This window comes from Mobula birostris, chromosome 12 (assembly GCF_030028105.1).
Source record: "Mobula birostris isolate sMobBir1 chromosome 12, sMobBir1.hap1, whole genome shotgun sequence".
NCBI lineage: Eukaryota > Metazoa > Chordata > Chondrichthyes > Myliobatiformes > Myliobatidae > Mobula > Mobula birostris.
Window position 1 is genome coordinate 115305800 of NC_092381.1, and position 19860 is coordinate 115325659.

The 19860-nt window shown below is 41.5% G+C and overlaps 1 protein-coding gene across 1 annotated transcript in view; it reads right to left on the bottom strand.

Annotated features, from left to right (window-relative positions):
• The window catches only part of ppp1r37 (protein phosphatase 1, regulatory subunit 37), a 150866-nt gene that overhangs the window by 71495 nt on the left and 59511 nt on the right, over window positions 1-19860 (bottom strand). The gene's annotated exons all lie outside the window — the stretch shown is intronic.

Sequence of the window (19860 nt, forward strand, 5' to 3'; positions counted from 1 at the left end):
ATCTGCCTCGGCAGATCACGGTTTTGGACTCGATCCTTGGGACTCAACGGTTTGATGTTTAATGTTTTGTATGTTACTTATTTGGTTTTTGCTGTGTGTGTAATTTCTCCCGCATGTCTGATGGTCTTGTGTGGAGGGTTTCTTTAAATGGGATCTACGATGTTTATTTTGTGGTTGCCTACAGGAAGACCCATCTCAAAGTTGCATACTTTGATAATAAATGTACTTTGAACCTTGAAATTTTATTTTTTTTATTTGGAGAGAGTAACAACGCAAAACAGATCCTTCCAGCCCAATGAGCCGTACTGCCCAGCAACTCACCTATTTAACCCCAAGCCTAATCAATGACCAATTAACCTACAAACCGGTACATCTTTGGAATGTGGAAGGAAGTCGGAGCACCTAGAGGAAACACATGCATTCATGGTGCAGAAAGTACAAATTCCTGACAGGATGGTGTTAGAATTGAACACTGAACTCCAACACCCCAATAGTTGTAATAGCACAGCACTAACACTATGTGGCGCCACTCCTGAAGATTTCACACAGTAAATTATGTACTTTTAAATATAGTCACTGTTGACAAGAAAATGTGACAATCAGTCCCTTGCGAAGGTCCTGAAAATAACTATAAATTTTTTGGTTTTAGTGATGTCTGAATATGACATGGTACCTCTAAGATTCAGGGGAAAAAAAGTCTTCAGTTTAATACCTCGCTCAAACAATGATAACCATAATAGCATACTGTCAAAGCATCCCAGATTATCAGTTTGTGTCTCAAGAGTGAGACTCTATCCTGCAATCTGCTGACTCAGGTTGAGTAACACACTATTTAGCAGGCTCTTAAGGTTTAAATGACGAAACTGAGGTCAGCTAGAATCCAAATACTGCTGAAATTTGACTGAAAACTGTTAACATTTTCAAAACATGGTGTCATAATGTGGATGTAAAGTTGTAGCTCCTCCTGCTGAGAAGGAAGATACTATCAACGATGCTTGGATGGGTTCATAAGTTTGCAGATGACATGAAGGTTGGTGGAGCTGTGGACAGTGTCGTAGGTTACAATGGGACATTGCAGGACAGAGCACTGAGCTGAGGAGTGGCAGATAGAGTTCGATACAGGAACGAGTGAAGGGATTAGCAGTGTACCACAGGGGTCTGTTGCAGGACCCCTGCTCACTGTGATTTTTTTGTTAATCAATGGGTTAGATGAGGAAGCGGAAGGGTGGGTAAGGAAGTTTGCAGATGACGTGAAGATTGGTAGAGTTGTGGATAGTGAAGAAGGTGTTGTAGGTTACAACAGGATATTGTAACCTCGGCCTCAGAAAAGGGACGTCCATTTAGACCAGAGATGAGGAGGAATTTCTTTAGCTAGAGGCTGGTGAACCTGTGGAATTCATGGCAATGGACAACTGTGGAGACCATGTCATTCAGTATATTTAAAGCAGAAGTTGAGAAGTTCTTGATTAGTCAGAGCATCAAAGGTTACAAACGGAGGAGAATGGTGTTGATAACCAATTTCCCCCGGGATCAATAAAGTATGACTATGACTATGAGAAGTATAATAAAACAGCCAGGATGGCTGGCGAAGACTCGACGGGCTGAATGGCTTAATTCTGCTCCTATGTCTTACAGACATTGACAGGATGCAAAGCTGGGCTGAGATGTAGTTCAACCCAGAGAAGTGTGAAGTGATTCACTTTGGGAAGGTTGAACTTTAAAGGAGAATACAGGGTTAATGACAGGATTCTTAGCAGTATGGAGGAACAGAGGGAAGTTGCCGTAGAGGTTGATAGAGTGGTTAAGAAGGCATATCATGTGGGAGGGGCTTCACGTTTTAGTTTCTTTCTTCTTGGGCTATGTACACTATTGAAGTATCGGTTGCATTCTCCTTCCCAGTATCTCTTATTTGTTCTGTTCCCTTTCCGGGTTCATGGGTTGAGCCTATCATCAATCCTCCTTGTTGCGGGTTGACTTTAGGGTTTATGGAGTCTATTATTAATTTTGTCTCCTGGAATACTAATGGTCTTAATCATCCTATTAAAAGGAAAAAAGTTTTTAAAAGTGTTCCGGAGACTTAAAGCACAAATTTTATTTTTACAAGAGACCCATGTGCGGAGGGGGGACAGACTACGTTTTTTAAATTCTGGAAGGAACAACAGTTTCATTCGAACTCCAACGCTAGGATTCGAGGCGTCTCTATTTTTATAGGCTCCTCAGTTACTTTTATACAACATGATATTATTTCCGACCCGAATGGTAGATTTCTACTGGTTAGTGGTCTACTATTTAATAAAAAGGTAGTTTTGGTTAATGTTTATGCTCCTAATATGGACTGTCCGGAATTTTATAAATCATTATTCAATCAGTTCCCGAATTTGAATGAGTTTTCATTGATCTGGGGCGGAGATCTTAATACCTGTTTATCTCCAGCTTTGGACCGTTCGGCTCCTCTACAGACCTTACCTAATAAATCTGCAACTTTGATTAATTCATTCCTCTCTGATTCTGGGTCGACGGACATTTGGCGTTTTTTGCATCCTCAGGAAAAAGATTTTTCTTTTTTTTCACATGTTCACCATTCCTATTCAAGAATTGATTATTTCTTTACTGACTCTCGTCTTATTTTTTCAGTGATTAAATGTGATTATGACTGTATAACCATTTCAGATCATGCTCCACTTAAGCTTTCTATTAAAATTCAGGCCAATACACAAAATAATAGACAATGGCATTTTAATTCGCTGTTGCTTCAGGACTCGGACTTTGTTAACTTTATGAATGAACAGATTGATCTTTTTTTTACAATCAACTATACAGAGGATATTTCTGTGAACATTCTTTGGGATACTTTTAAAGCTTATATTCGTGGTCAGATTATCTCGTATTCTGCTGCTTTGAGGAAGAAGCTGAAGCAGGAGGAGTTGGTAATTGTGGACAAGATTAAGGAAATTGATAAGAAATATGTTACAGCTCCCTCTGAGGAGTTATATCAACAAAGAACTGAATTTCAAATGGAACACAGTTTATTACTTTCGTCCTCGATTGTAAACCAATTAAAGAAAACAAGAAGTGAATTTTATGTACACAGTGACAAAATTGGCAAACTGCTGGCTAACCAATTGAAGTCTAATTATGCTAAATCTCAAATTAATCAGATTTATAATCAAAATGACCGACTGATACTTGATCATGTGGGAATTAATCAAGCCTTCTGTGATTTTTATTCTTCCTTATATCAATCAGAGTCTCCTCGAGACTCTAAATATATGAATGATTTTTTAGATAAATTAGACTTCCCTGAGATTTCACAGGATATGTCTTCTATGCTAGATACTCCCATTACCACTGATGAGATTAAGAATGTTATTTCCTCTATGAATTTGGGGAAAGCTCCTGGCCCTGATGGGTTTACCGTAGAATTTTATAAATGTTTTGCACCTTTATTAATCCCTTGGTCCTGTAGGGTTTTCGAGGCTTCATTAAAACTTGGTAAACTTCCCGAATCTTTCAATAGAGCGTCAATCTCTCTAATATTAAAGAAGGATAAAGATCCTGCTCAATGTGCATCTTATAGACCAATATCTTTATTAAATGTTGATTCTAAAGATTTTTCTAAGTTATTAGCAAACAGATTAGAAAAAGTACTTCCTTTTATTATTTCGGAAGACCAAACGGGTTTTATTAAAGGTCGTTACTCTTTTTATAACATTCGCACACTGTTAAATATTGTTTATACACCCTCACAAAATGTTCCTGAGTGTGTTATCTCTTTAGATGCTGAGAAAGCTTTTGATAGAGTAGAATGGCCTTACTTATTTAAGGTGCTTGAAATGTTTAATTTTAGCTCGAAATTTATATCCTGGATCAAACTGTTATATCATTCTCCTGTGGCCTCGGTCCGTACTAACTCTCTAAGTTCACCTTTTTTCCCTCTTTTTCGAGGTACTCGACAAGGTTGTCCTCTTAGTCCTTTATTATTTGATATTGCATTAGAACCTCTTGCAATTGCCATTCGAGAATCTCCAAATATTACTGGGGTAACTCGGGGCTTAAAGTCCCATAAAATATCACTCTATGCTGATGACTTACTTTTATATATTTCTAATCCTCAAAAATCCATCCCTGCTGTTTTAGAGTTATTAGCACAATTTAGTCTCTTTTCAGGTTATAAATTAAATCTTAGTAAGAGTGAGCTTTTCCCGATTAATAAACAACTTCCCTTATATCATAACTTTCCATTTAAAGTGATTAATAATTATTTTTCATATCTTGGGATTAAAATTACTCGTAAATACAAAGATTTATTTAAGATTAACTTTTTACCCTTAATTGACCATATTATTCAACTTTCATCTAAATGGTTTCCTTTATATTTAACTTTGATTGGTCGTATTAATGCAGTTAAGATGTTTTTTTTTGCCAAAATTTCTATATATATTTCAGGCATTACCAATCTTTGTTCCAAAATCTTTTTTTGATAAAGTTGACTCAAAAACTTCTTCGTTTATTTGGCAGAATAAAAACCCGAGACTGGGTAAAATACATTGACAGAAAGCTAAGAGAGATGGAGGTTTAGCATTACCTAACTTTAGATTCTATTATTGGGCAATTAATATTCAACATATGAAATTTTGGTTACTTGATCAGGATATACTATCCATTCCTAAATGGGTAGCATTGGAATTACAATCTGTTCAGGGCTATACACTTGGCTCTATTTTAGGTTCCTCTCTTCCTTTTGATTTGAAACGCCTCAAACAGGTATCTAACCCGATAGTTAAATATACCTTACGCATTTGGTTTCAATTCAGAAAATTTTTTGATCTTAACCAATTTGGGCTAGCAATTCTTATTTTAGGTAACATATTTTTTCCTCCCTCTTTTACGGATCGTGCTTTTCAAATTTGGAAGACTAAGGGTATTTCACGGTTTTTGGATTTATTTTTAGATGGTTCCCTTATGTCTTTTGAACAATTATCTAATAAATATAATTTATCAAGAATACGTTTTTTTTAGATATCTACAAGTTAGAAATTTCCTAAGTACTATACTTTCTTCTTTTCCAATGCTTCCTCCTACATACATTTTAGATACTATAATTAACCTTAATCCATGTCAGAAAGGTGCATCAGCTATGATTTATAATATTATTATGAAACTTAGGAAAGCTCCATTTGATAAGATTAGGGTAGATTGGAAACAGGAATTGGGGTCTATCATTTCTGTGGATGACTGGGGGCAGATTTTACAATTAGTCAATACTTCCTCTATCTGTGCTAAACATTCCCTAATTCAATTTAAAGTTGTTCATAGAGCACATATGTCCAAAGATAAATTAGCTCGCTTTTATTCTCATATTAATCCTTTTTGTGATAGATGTCCGGGGCAGATAGCCTCTTTAACTCATATGTTTTGGTCTTGTCCTACTCTGGAAACTTTTTGGAGAGACATTTTTAATATTATCTCCAAGGTATTGAATATAGATATCTCTCCTCACCCTATTACTGCTATCTTTGGGCTACCTAAAATTTCCAGTAATCTTTCTCCTTCAGCCCGTAGAATGATTGCATTTCTTACTTTAATGGTGAAAAGATGTATCTTACAACATTGGAAAGAGCTTAATGCTCCAACTACTTTTTTTTGGTTTTCTCAGACGATATTATGCTTGAATTTGGAGAAAATTAGAAGCAATCTTTACGATTCCTCACTTAAATTTGAACAGACCTGGAGATCTTTTATTCAATATTTTCATTTAATGTAATTTTTTTTTCTTTCTTCTCTTTTTTTTGCTCCATATTTATATACCCTTTTTTTTTTTACTGTTTTTAATGGAGGTCGGGATTGAGGACGTGATTTTAAGTTTTTTAACTCTGCTTGGTTCCAAGTTAGCCCATTGTTTTGCTTTGCTTTTAGTTAGTTGCACGGTGGGTTTTTTTTGGGTTTTTTTTTCCTTTTCTCTATTGATATATATATATAAAAATTAGTATACTATTATGTTACCTCAGTATGTTATGTTTAAATTACATTGTTTGTATCATTTTTTTTGTATTAATATCTCCTGTAATTTTATTATATTCTAACAGTGTATTAGTGCCTATATGGCTTACCTTTTTGTATACTTATTCAATAAAAAGATTTAAAAAGAAAGAAAGAAGGCATATCATGGGTTGTCCTTCATTAGTCCGGAGATTGAGTTCAAGAGCTGCGAGGTAATGTCGCAGCTCTATAAAACCCTGGTTAGACCAGACTTGGAATAGTGTGTTGAACTCTGGAGCAGAGAAGATTTGCCAGGATGCTACCTGGATTAGGGAGGACCGGTTGAGCAAGCTAGGGTCTTTCCCATTGGAGCCAAGGAGGATGAGAGGTAACTTGACAGAGGTATACATGGTGATAAGAGACATAGATTGAGGGGACAACCAGAGCCATTTTCCAAGGGTAGAAATTTGTTAATTTCAGGGGGATTAATGTTAAGGTGATTCGATGAAAGTATAGGGGGATGTTAGAGGCAAGTTCTTTACACAGAGCGGTGGGTGCGTGGAATGCGCTGCCAGGGATGGTGGTAGAAGTAGATACGTTAGGGACATTTAAGAAACTCTTAGATAGACACATAGATGACTGAAAAATGGAGGGCTATGTGGGAAGGAAGGGTTGGGTTGATCCTACAGTAGGTTAAAGTGGGACGAAAGGCCAGAATTGTGCTATAGTACTATGTTGCATGTAATGCTTCCGGGAAAACATTCCTTTGTGATTTTATTAGTCATTGCTTCAGTATTCACTACGGAAAAGGACATTGGTGACTGTAGGGATGACTTATAGTGGACTGAAAAACTTGAGCATATAGACATTAAGAAAGAGGATGCGGTGGAGCTTTTAGAAAGCATCAAGTTGGATAAGTCACCAGGACTGGATGAGATATACTCCAGGCTATTGTGGGAAGTGACAGAGGAGATTGCTGATCCTCTGGCAATGATCTTTGCATCATCAATGGGGATGAGAAAGGTTCTGGAGGATTGGAGGGTTGCAGATGTGTTCCCTTATTCGAGAAAGGGAGTAGAGATAGCCCAGGAAATTATAGGCCAGTGATTCTTACTTCAGTGGTTGGTAAGTTGATGGAGAAGATCCTGACAGGCAGGATTTATGAATATTTGGAGAGGCATATGATTAGGAATAGTCAGTATGGCTTTGTCAAAAGGCAGGTCGTGCCTTATGAGCCTCATTGTATTTTTTGAGGATGTGTCTAAAACAGTGATGAAGGTAGAGCAGTAGATGTAGTGTATATGGATTTCAGCAAGGCATTTGATAAGGTACCCCATGCAAGGCTTATTGAGAAAGAAATGAGGCATTAGATCCAAGGGGACCTTGCTTTTTGGATCCAGAATTGGCTTGCCCACAGCAGGCAAAGACTGGTTGTAGATGGGTCATACTCTACATGGAGGTCGGTGACCAGTAGTGTGTCTCAGGGATCTGTTCTGGGACCCCTTCTTTTTGTGATTTTTATAAATGACCTCGATGAGGAAGTGGAGGGATGGGTTAGTAAATTTGCTGATGACACAAAAGTTGGAGGTGTTGTGGATAGTGTGGAGGGCTGTCAAGAGGTTACAGCGGGACATCGATAGGATACAAAACTGGGCTGAGAAGTGGCAGATGGAGTTCAACCCAGATAAGTGTGAGGTGGTTCATTTTGGTAGGTCAAATATGATGGCAGAATAGTAAGACTCTTGGCAGTGTTGAGTTAACTTGGCCTTTTCTCTTTGGAGCGACGGAGGATGAGAGGTGACCTGATAGATCTATATAAGAGAGGCATTGATTGTGTGGATATAGTCAAAGGCTTTTTCCCAGGGCTGAAATGGCTAACACGAGAGGGCACAGTTTTAAGGTGGTTGATAGTAGGTACAGAGGAGATGTCAGGGGTAAGTTTAAGGGTGGTGAGTGTGTGGAATAGGCTGCCTGCAACAGTGGTGGAGGCGGATACGGTAGGGTCCTTTAAGAGACTCTTGGATAGGTACGTGGAGCTTAGGTAAATAGAGGGCTACGGGTAACCCTAGGTAATTTCTAAAGTAAGTACATGTTCAGCACAGCATCGTGGGCTGAAGGACCTATATTGTGCTGTAGGTTTTCCATGTTTCTATGTAAATGTAATTCCTACTCAACATCAATAACAGATTCTAGCCAAATTGTATGATTATAGCAATTACAGCATCAAAGACAACCCATAAACAAATTCATCACATTAATCCCTAGAACGTAAGGATTATTCTGTCAAGACAGGCTAAACAGGCTGGGTCTGATTTCTTTGGAAGAATCTGAGATGTCCTTACTGATCCTGAGGTCGATACCAGGGTAGATGTTGCAATATCTGCACTAGAGGGAGCGTCTCGAACAAAGAGATACGAATTGTTCAAATTCCTTTCTGCAGTGGGTGATGATTATCTGAAATCTTTTGCCCTATGGAGGTGTGGTGGCTGAATCACAAGTGTTTAAAGTTGGAGGAAGATCTGCTTCTGAAAGGTCAGGGAATTGAAGGTGGGGTTGGGGGGAATCTGACAGAGAAGACGAGCTGAGCCTGGGCAGATAGCCATAGCAGGGCAGGCTGCTCCTCCTCCCGTTCTACCTGTCATTCACCACCCAATCCATCTGGTGTCAGCAGCAACTCTTAGGCGTGGGTTCAAGCCACCTTCTGGAGATAGGGCGGCACAGTAGCACTGTGGTTAGCACAATCCTTTAGAGTATAGGCGACCTGAGTTCAATTCCGGCTGTTGCCTGTAAAGAGTTTGTACGTTCTCCCAGTGATTGCGCATGTTTGCTCTAGGTGCTCCTGTTTCCTCCCACAGCCCAAAGCCATACTGGTTAGTAGGTTAATTGGTCACTATAAATTGTCCCACAATTAGTCCAGCGTTAAATGGGGGGGGTTTGCTGGATGGTGCGGCCCGAAGGGTCAATTCTGTGCTGAGTCCTGAAATATAAGTATTGAGATCCTATTATAGCAAACACACCAGCACCAACATAGAGAAATTGCTTCATTCCAATAATGCCCCTCACTTCACCAATCTCCATTCCCATTTCCCCCTCACCTTTTCTTCTTACCTGCCCATCACCTCCCACTGGTACTTCCTCCTCTTCCCTCTCTTCCATGGTCTTCTGTCTTCTCCTAACAGATTCCCTGCCCTCCAGCCCTTTATCTTTTTCACCAATTGACTTCCCAGCTCTTTACTTCACCCCTTCCCCCGGTTTCACCCGTACTTGCCATAGAAACATAGAAAACCTACAGCACAATATAGGCCCTTTGGCCCACAAAGCTGTGCCTAACATGTCCTTACCTTAGAGCTACCTAGGCTTACCTATAGCCCTCTATTTTTCTAAGTTCCATGTATCCATTCAGGAGTCTCTTAAAAGATCCTATCGTTTCCACCTCCACCACCGCCGCCGGCAGCCCATTCCACACACTCACCACTCTCTGCGTAAAAAACTTACCCCCAACATCTCCTCTGAAGCTTCTTAAAACTGCGGCCTCTTGTGTTAGCCATTTCAGCCCTGGGAAAAAGCTTCTGACTATATCCACACGATCAATGCCTCTCTTATACTCCTCTATCAGGTCACCTCTCGCCCTCCGTCGCTCCAAGGAGAAAAGGCCAAGTTTACTCAACCTATTCTCATAAGGCAGGGGTTCCCAACCTTTTTTGCACCACGGACCAGTTTAATATTGACAATATTCTTGCAGACTGGCCGACCCAGGGGTGGTGGTGGGGGGGGGGTGGTGTTCATTAGGGTTAAACTCACCTCAACAGGCCTTTTACAGTTTCTTTTACAACTTTCTCACTCCCAAATAAGGGACAAAAGTAGCAGTCAAGTCCTGACAAAGGGTCTCAGCCCAAAACGTCAACTGTACCTCTTCCTATAGATGCTGCCTGCCCTGCTGCGTTCACCAGCATTTTTTGTGTGTGTTGACAAGACACTTGTGTTTACCCCGAGAAAGACTACCATGACTACCATGCAACATAATGTGGATATTCATGGCAGGTGCAATTTAATGTGGATAAATGTGAAGTTATCCACTTTGGTGGCAAGAACAGGAAAACAGATTATTATCTGAATGGTGGCCGATTAGGAAAAGGGGAGGTGCAACGAGACCTGGGTGTCATTGTACACCAGTCATTGAAAGTGGGCATGCAGGTACAGCAGGCGGTGAAAAAGGCGAATTGTATGCTGGCATTCATAGCGAGAGGATTCGAGTACAGGAGCAGGGAGGTTCTACTGCAGTTGTACAAGGCCTTGGTGAGACCACACCTAGAATATTGTCTGCAGTTTTGGTGCCCTAATTTGAGGAAAGATATCCTTGCCATAGAGGGGGTACAAAGAAGGTTCACCAGATTGATTCCTGGGATGGCAGGACTTTCATATGATGAAAGACTGGATCAACTAGGCTTATACTCTCTGAAATTTAGAAGATTGAGGGGGGACCTGATTGAAACATAAAATTTTAAAGGGATTGGACAGGCTAGATGCAGAAAGATTGTTCCCGATGTTGGGGAAGTCCAGAACGAGGGGTCACAGTTTGAGGATAAAGGGGAAGCCTTTTAGGACCAAGATGAGGAAAAACTTCTTCACACAGAGAGGTGAATCTGTGGAATTCTCTGCCACAGGAAACAGTTGAGGCCAGTTCATTGGCTATATTTAAGAGGGAGTTAGATATGGCCCTTGTGGCTAAAGGGATCAGAGGGTTTGGAGGGAAGGCTGGTACAGGGTTCTGAGTTGGATGATCAGCCATGATCATACTGAATGGCAGTGCAGGCTCGAAGGGCCAAATGGCCTACTCCTGCACCTATTTTCTATGCTTCTATGTTTCTATGACCATGAAGCCTTGCACGGGCACATGTGTGCGCATGCATGACGTGCGCATGCACGTACGTTCCTATTTTTTCCCCCACAAATCGGTTTTGACTTAATCTTCCCAACTACACCGTACATACATTATTTCTACTTTATATAGGCTGTGTATTTATTATATGATTCCTGCTTTTACTATATGTTAGTGTTATTTTAGGTTTTATGTGTTACTTGGTATGATTTGGTAGGTTATTTTTTGGGTCTGGGAACGCTGAAAAATTTTTCCTATATAAATTAATGGTAATTGTTTCTTCGCTTCACGCCATTTCGGCACAAAAGGTTTCATAGGAACGCTCTACCTTAACGGGGGAAATACGGTACAAGTATGTGACAAATCAATTTAGCCCAATATACAGGATGTCCCGGCTGAAACGGGACAGTTGGCAACCCTATGTTCAAGTTAAACACTGCATGACAGGAAATGAGGAAAGGCGCAGCTGACTCATATCGTTTCCTTGCGACCTGGTAGCACATGCTCTGCAGCCCGGTGGTTGGGGACCGCTGTCATAAGGCATGCTTCCCAATCCAGGCAACCTCCTTGTAAATCTCCTCTACACCCTTTCTATGGTTTCCACATCCTTCCTGTACGGAGGTGACCAGAACTGAGCACAGTACTCCAAGTGGAGTCTGACCAGGGTCCTATAAAACGCAATCCCACGATTGATGAAGGTCAATGCACCGTATACCTTCTTAACCACAGAGTCAACCTGTGCAGCAGCTTTGAGTGTCCTACGGACTCAGACCCCAAAATCCCTCTGATCCTCCACACTGCCAAGAGTTTTATTATTCTGCCATCATATTTGACCTACCAAAATGAACCACCTCACACTTAATAACTCTTAACATTTTGTAAATCTTCCTCTTCTCCCTTCATCTTTTTGCTCTGACTTCTCATCTTTTTTTTAAAAAGAACAGTCCAGCTGAAGGGTCTGAGCCTGAAATGTCGATTGCTTACTCTTTTCCACAGATGGTGCCTGGCCTGCTGAGTTCCTCCAACATTTTGTCTGTGCTGCTTGCTTCATTCCTTCTTTGGAGTCCCTTAGCCGGGAAGTGGTGCAAAGGAATTCTCTCCAATGCACTGGTCATATTTTATCCTTTAATCTCTAAAAAAGTTTGCTCCACTGTTGTTCATGGGACGTCAACTGTGCAGAGTGACTGCTGCGTTTCCTCTGGCGACTCTTCGTTCTTCATTGACTCTGAGGTGCTTCGTCAGGTCCTGGGGTTGTGAAAGTCTACAGAAATACATTTCTCATTTACATTTTTTAAAAATGATGACAGTCTAGGGCTCCCTATACTCCTTCCAGTTAGAACAGCGATTTCCTTAGTTCAGGTCCGTATATTCAGAGCTCACCATGCAGTTTCCTTTATAACGGGAGAACCAAATCCACACTGGATGATCTTGTTGTACACCCCAGTTGAAGCATAGAACTGAGCTCCCAGAGGTCAGCCCTACCATACCTTCACACCCCTGCACTGTTGATGTATAGTATGGCAGCACAGCAGTTAACATGCTTTACAGTGCCAGTGATATCTGATCAGGGTTCAACTTCTGCCCCAGTCAGTAAAGAGTTTGTACCTTCTCCCCATTTCTTCCAGGTGCTCCAGTTTCCTGCCACACTTCAAAGACGTATGGGTTAGGGTTGGTATTTTGTGAACATGCTGTGTTGGTACTTGTGGACTGCCCCCAGCACATCTCAGATTGTGTTGGTTGTTGACACAAACAATGTTGTATAACACTTATGACTTTAACCCCTTCCACCAAACCTGAATCAGGTTCTACCACTCAGGGGCAATTTACAGCACTCAATTTGCCTACCAACCCACTCATCTATGGGATGAGGGAGGAAAAGGTAGAGTAGTGATTAGCACAAAGCTTTACAGTACCCGAGACCAGAGTTTAATTTCTGCCGCTGCCTTTAAGGAGTTTGTACGTACTCCTTGTGACCTTACGGTTTCCCCTCTCAGTCCAAAGGCATACGGGTTCGGGGCAGTGAGTTGCGGGCATGCGATGTTGGTGCTGGAAGTGTAGCGACACTTGCGAGCTGCCCAGAACACATCCTTAGACTGTGTTAGCCACTGACTGTGGCTCTGAACTTTGATCAAACCCTGTTGGAATATGAGGCCATGGATGTTCTAAAGGCTAGCAGCTAGAAGGATGGGAAATACACTGGAGGACTGGAGAGATGTTATATTAAAAGATCATTCGGAGTAGGTTTAATCCCTCTCCCACAGTGGGGAGGATTCAATGATAAAACCCCTACTGAGAATTTAAACACCAGCCCAGGTAGACTGGGGCTCCTCTCTCTGCAACACTAAGGCTGTGAGACTGTCCCCGACTGCTCTGCTTTGTGTCTGTGAACTTTGTGGCGATTTGCCCCGCTAAAATGATGAACTGAATACTAAGGCTTTGGGCCTACTCCAGGCTGCTATGGGCATTTGGATCCAAAGACTCAATTTGGTTTGGAATGCTCGTGCTATTGTTTGTATGATTTGTGTTTTTTTCCCTCTTCCTCTGTAAACTTTAGGAGTTGGTCTTTATTTTTTTAATTGGATTCTTTCAGATTTCTTGCTTTGTGGCTGCTTGTAAGCAAACTATTCTCAAGGTTGTACAGGTTTCCCCCGTTATCCGAAGGTAGAGTGTTCCTATGAAACCGTTCGTAAGCCGAAATGGCGTAAAGTGAAGAAGCAATTACCATTAATTTATATGGGAAAAATTTTTAGCACATAAAACCTAAAATAACACTAACTTATAGTAAAAGCAGGAATAATATGATAAATACACAGCTTATATAAAATAGAAATAATGTATGTACAGTATAGTTTCACTTAACAGAATCCGGAAGATTTAGCCAAAACTGATTTGTAGAAAAAAATTGGCACATACGTGCATGCGCACACACACACAACCGCTCAAGGCTTCATGGTCATGGTAGTCTTTCTCGGGGTAAACACACATTTAAAGCGGATGTCTTTTTTCGTAAAAGCGAAACTCCTCTTTCGCTTAGCGAAAACAGGTACTAATGTAGGTCTTTCGTAAAAGCGAAGTGGCGTAAAGCAGGGGACACCTGTATAATTTATACATTATTTGATAATAAATGTACTTTGAATCTTTGAACAAAGGAGCTTTTAACTGATGGAAACTGAGTCTAAACACTCAGGTCAGAGCACAGGAATCGGACTGACTGGCATCATCAGTATCCTCACATGAGCAGAAGAATATTACACAATACTGTCATGCTCCCTACAACACATCAGCTCACGAATTCAGAGGAAAATGGAGAGGAAGAGGCACAGATTCCACAGGATAAGCAACCTAACAAACTATGCTCTCAGCAACAAAAAGTTTGACGTGTTGCAGCTCTCAGATTTGTTACCATTAGTAGCATAGCAGTTAGCATAACACCCTTACAGCTCCAGCAACCCAGGTGTTTGGGTGATTGTAGGAAAGTCAGAGGCAAGCTCTATACACAGAGAGTGGTTTGTACATGGAACACACTGTCAGGGATGGTGGTAGAGGAAAGATACCATTAGACATAGGAGCCGAATTACTCCATTCAGCTCATCGAGTCTTCTCTGCCAGGGATATACATTAGGGTATTGAAGAGACTCGCAAATTTCTACAGACGTACCATGGAGAGCATTCTAACCGGCTGTATCACCATCTGGTATGGTGGGGCTAAATAGCTGCAGATGTTGTAAACACAGTCAGCTCCATCACAGGCACTAGTCTCCCCAGCATCTCTTCAAGGAATGAGGCCTCAAAAAGCTGGTGTCCATAATTAAGGACCCAGGTCATGCCCTCTTCTCACTGCTCATATCAGGGAGGAGGTACAGGAGCCTGAAGGTACACACTCAATGATTCAGGAATAGCTGAATCCAGATTTCAGACTGGACACTGAACCCCAGAACACTACCTCACTACTGTTTTTAATCTCTAATTTTGCACTACCTATTAACTATTTTATACATAATAGATATACACACACATATTATTTTTACAGATATAAAGAGATAGAGAGAGAGTAATGCACACATATACCTCTCTCTCTCTCTCCCTCCCCCTTCCCCCCCCACCCCACCCCCCCACACTCTCTCTCCCCAGAGTTGCTGCCTGACCAGTTTAATAACTCCAGGATTTTTTGGGTTTCATTTCAGATTTCCAGTAATTTTTCTTTGTTTTTCATTTGCTTTTCAATTACTATGGAACTGCTCATCTGTGTGGTTCAATACTGCGCCACACAACGCACCGAGCAATGGAATCACAGGTCATTAAGGTCACCAGTACACAAACCATATTTGCAAAATTAATCAAAACTAATCTCTTGCCTTGCTCATTTCCCTAAGATTAGCCTGAGCCTCAGCACATCACAGCTCCTTTCTCAACCCCAGCTCCCTACGATGATAACATACTCCATATTTCAAAGAACATAGAACACTACAACACAGTACAGGCCCTTTGGCCCACAATACTCTCCATTTTTCGATCATTTATTTCTATTTTTCTATCATCCACGTGCCTATTTAAGAGTCTCTTAAATGTCCCTAATGTACCTGTCTCTACTACCAGCCCTAGCAGTCCGTTCCACACATCGATCACTCTCTGTGTCAAAAAACCACCTTTGATATCCTCAGCATACTTTTCTCCAAATCAACTTAAATTTTGACACTTGTATTAACCATTTCCACCCTGGGATAAAGTCTCTGGCTTTCCACACTGTCTCTGCCTCTTATATACATCTATCAAGTCACCTTACATCCTGCTTCACTCCAAAGGGAAAAGCCCTAGCTCGCTCAATCTCTGCTAACAAGACATGCTCTTTAATCCAGGCAACATCCTGGTAAACCTCCTCTGTACCCTCTCTAAAGCTTCCACATCTTTACAACACAGGAAGCTATTCAAATTGAATCAGTACCAGCTCATCCTCATTCCTCATACTGCCCACCCACCCGAGGGGAATTGACCTATTAAACTGTATATCACTGGGTGTGGAAGGAAGCCAGATCACCAGAGGAAACCTAAGTGTTTGCCGGGAGAGACACCACGCAGACAGCACCTGAGCTCGGGTTCGAACCACAAGGTTATTGGCGCAGGGAGGCAGCAGCTCTGAAAGTTGCACCACTCCGCCACCTATTCATTTTCCATTGTGATGAGAGGTTACAGGCATTGATACTCTTATCAGGGGTTAACGAGACTGCTAAGCTCTATGGATCATGGGGAAACAAGTCCTAGGGCAAGGCTGGCAACCTGTAGGGTCATCGCACAGTAAGGAAGAGAAGGAGCAGATGAAGAAAATATTATGAAGTTGAACACAGCCCTTAGAATTCGCATTTTAAACTTTTTAAACTGGCAGCAAAACACAATCACCTTGAGTGCAGGCCTGACAAGCCCAGTACTTCAGTGGAACTGAGGCAAACCCATATTTATAGCTGCTGTGTCATTTCAGCATCATGTATAAATAACACTGTGGCCAGTCACACATTAATCAAGTGTGTGCTCTGTTGACAAGAGATAAGAGAGGGAATGGCACACACATATAAATTGTCTGAAGGCTCGAAGGGCTAGATATGGCCAACTGCCACGTCCAGAAGTTGCCAGTCAGGTGATTTGGGTGGGTACAGAAACGTTGACATAATCCTTAATAGTGGCGCACAAACTACATCTATAGAAATGCAAGAGATAGAGGGAAAGGCCATTCAGCCGCTGCGTGCCTCTTATTTTTATTTAACAATACAGCATGCTAACAGACACTTCTGGCCCAGCAAGTCAGCACCACACAATTATACCATGTAACCAATGATCTGACAAACCGAGACGTCTTTAGAATGTGGGAGGAACCCACAGTGACGGGGAAAACATGCATTCTTCTGAAAGACAGCGACGTGAATCAAATGTGGATCACTGGTGCTATATTAGTGTAATTCTAACTACTACACTACTGTGCCCCCCTACCTCATCAGCAGTCAATAAGATCATGGCTGATCTTGTTTCTCAGAAAATTCTGACTTTCCCTAGAATGGATGTGGACAGGATATTTCCTACTGTGGGGAAGTACAGCACCAGAGGGCACAGCCTCAGAATACAAGGATGCCCCTTTACAGTAGAGATGAGGAGGAGTTTCTTTAGCCGGAGGGTGGTGAATCTGTGAAATTCTTGCCACAGACAACTGTGGAGCCCAAGTCATTGGGTATATTTAAAGCAAAGGTTGATAGGTTCGTGTTTAGTAAGGGCGTCAAAAGGTTATGGGGAGAATGTGAGAGGGAAAGGTAAGAGTGTCAAAGGTGAGAGGGATAATAAATCAGTCATGATGTAATGGCAGAGGAAACTCGATGGGCCGAACAGCCTAATTCTGCTCCTATGGCTTATGGAAAAGACAGGAGAGTGGGGTTGAGAGAGATAATAGAGCACCCTAGAATGGAATGGTGAGGAGACTAATTCTACTGTATGTCTTAAAAACTAATATCATTAACAACCTCCAAAGCCTGAGCAAGATTTCAGAATTTCACTGCTGATTAATAGGGATCATCAACCAGGAGTGCAGGGTGGAGTAAACTCTCTGCTTCAGATGGAAACAGAGACAACTTGCTCTCCGGAATGCTATAACCGAAGGACAAGCTTCGAGTTTCACACATGTCCCCATGTCTTACTGTAATTGATGACAATTATCTTTGATCCATTGCCACACAGATCATGTTCTACCATTGATCACTGGAAAATGACAAGCAGAGGAACAGGGCTTGACACTTGCCGGCCACTGTAGTCTCATTAATGTCAATCTCACTCCAAAAAGCTATTTGGAAGTTCTTTATCTGTCCAAGATGGTGCCAAGCTACACCCTCAGTTGAATCATGGCTCAGATTTGGTTGTTTTTTTTTAATTGCTTCTTTAAGGATGGCTGTGGGGATAGAGGGGAGAATTAGGGACAGATATGTGGGACAACTGGAGGTTATGCCTAAGTCCAAGCCTCCACTCCATGTACAAAGGTGAGCAGCGCAGAAGATGTGGAACGGAGCTTGTTTTGTTCTGCTGAGCACTGTCAGTATCCTGTGTTGGTGCAAGAATGTGTGGCAACACATGTGGGCCACCCCTGGCACACCCAAAGGTGTGCAGTCGTTAGCGCAAATGACGCATTTCACTGTATGTTTTTGATGTGTACGTGATAAATAAGTTTGAATCTTGAATCTATTGCAGAACTTCCTCATCCACAAAACTGGTGTATTGAACAGGAGAACACAAAGATTATTTTGCAAACCATGCCACTTAATGAGACTACTGTTCATCTGTGACGTGCCCTCACAGATTTCGTCTTTCTCCCTTATCTCTTGATACCTTCGTTCGTTCATTATGTGCCATGTCATATGACGTAGGTGATCATGGTCTTTCTATGACCATGAATGTTCTTGGCAAACTTTTCTACAGAACTTGTTTTCCATTGCCTTCTTCTGGGCAGTACTTTTACAAGATGGGTGACCCCAGCCATTACCAATACTCTTCAGAGATTGTCTGCCTAGCATCAGTGGTCACATAACCAGGACTTGTGATGCACCGACTGCTCGTGCAACCGTCCACCACCTGTTCCCATGGCTTCACATGACCCTGATCAGAGAGGTGGGGGCTAAGCAGGTGCTACACCTTGCCCTTGCAGACTAGCAGAGGGAAGGAGTACCTTACATCTCTTTTGGTAGAGATGCATCTCTACCCCACCATACCAGATTAACAAAAAAGCTATTAATCATAGATTTGCAACTGAAGAGAACTGAAGGGAACATCTATACTCACATCACCCTGGAGATGTGCAGTGGAGAGCATCCTAACATGCTGCATCACTGTATGGTACGGAAACTGCACTGTTACTGAAGGAAGGGTAGACAAAATTGCCCAACGCATCACCAGCAGCAGCCTACTTGCCATCAGGGTATATACGCAGAGGCTACGTAGCATTCACACCAGGCCACCAGACTCAAAAGTAGTCACTTTTCCCAAGTAGTCAGGCTGATAAACAATTCCACCCTTTAACTCATACCTCCATATCCCCAACCACTAATATTTTATCATTTCCTGCTAGTAAAGAAGGTTGAAAGAGTATAGAGAAAATTTACTAGAATGTTGCCAAGTCTCGAGGACCTGAGCTATAGGGAAAGACTGAACAGATTAGGACTGTATTCCTTAGAATATAGAAGATTGAGGGGAGATTTGATAGGTATACAAAATTATGAGAGGTATAGATACAGTAAATGCAAGCAGGCTTTTTCCACTGAGATTGGGTGGGGCTACAACGAGAGGTCATGGGTTAAGGGTGAAATTTAACATCTTCACTCAGAGTGTGGAATGAGCTGCCAGCACAAGTGGTGCACGTGAGTTTGATTTCGATGTCCGAGAGAAGTTTGGATAGGTACATGGATGGTAGGGCTATGGTGCCAGTGCAGGTTGATTGGAGTCGGTAGTTTAAATGGTTTTGGCACGGTGAACTGAATGGCCTGTTTTTGTGCTGTACTTCTCTATGATTCTATGACCTTGTGTACAGATGCTCGTGTATCTAGCGTCACTTTAAGAACATATAATTAATGCAAACAAACTATTTTTTAAAAATTATTATTGCCCTCTTTATCATAGTGCGTTTTTTTTGAGCTGAATCAGATATGGAGTAAAAATCATTTTGATCTCCTTTACACTTGTGTACTGGAAATTATGTTAAACATTCTTGAAATTTCTTGAATTTCTTGAAATAACTGACCTTGGAATAGTTGCTGGAAGGAAGTTCCCTACATCTGTCACTCACTGTGTGTTTAAGTGCTTCTGAACTCATGACCATCACTGGATCAGCAAGCCACAATTAAGTGGCCTCCATCAATAAATTAAAGCTAGTGGAAAGAAGATCAGTAAACCTGACTAAAGAAATAAAGGCAGACACATGACCCAAGATAAATGTGGCCAAATTATCAGGCTGCAGAACTGGCATGGATAACTTCACTCAC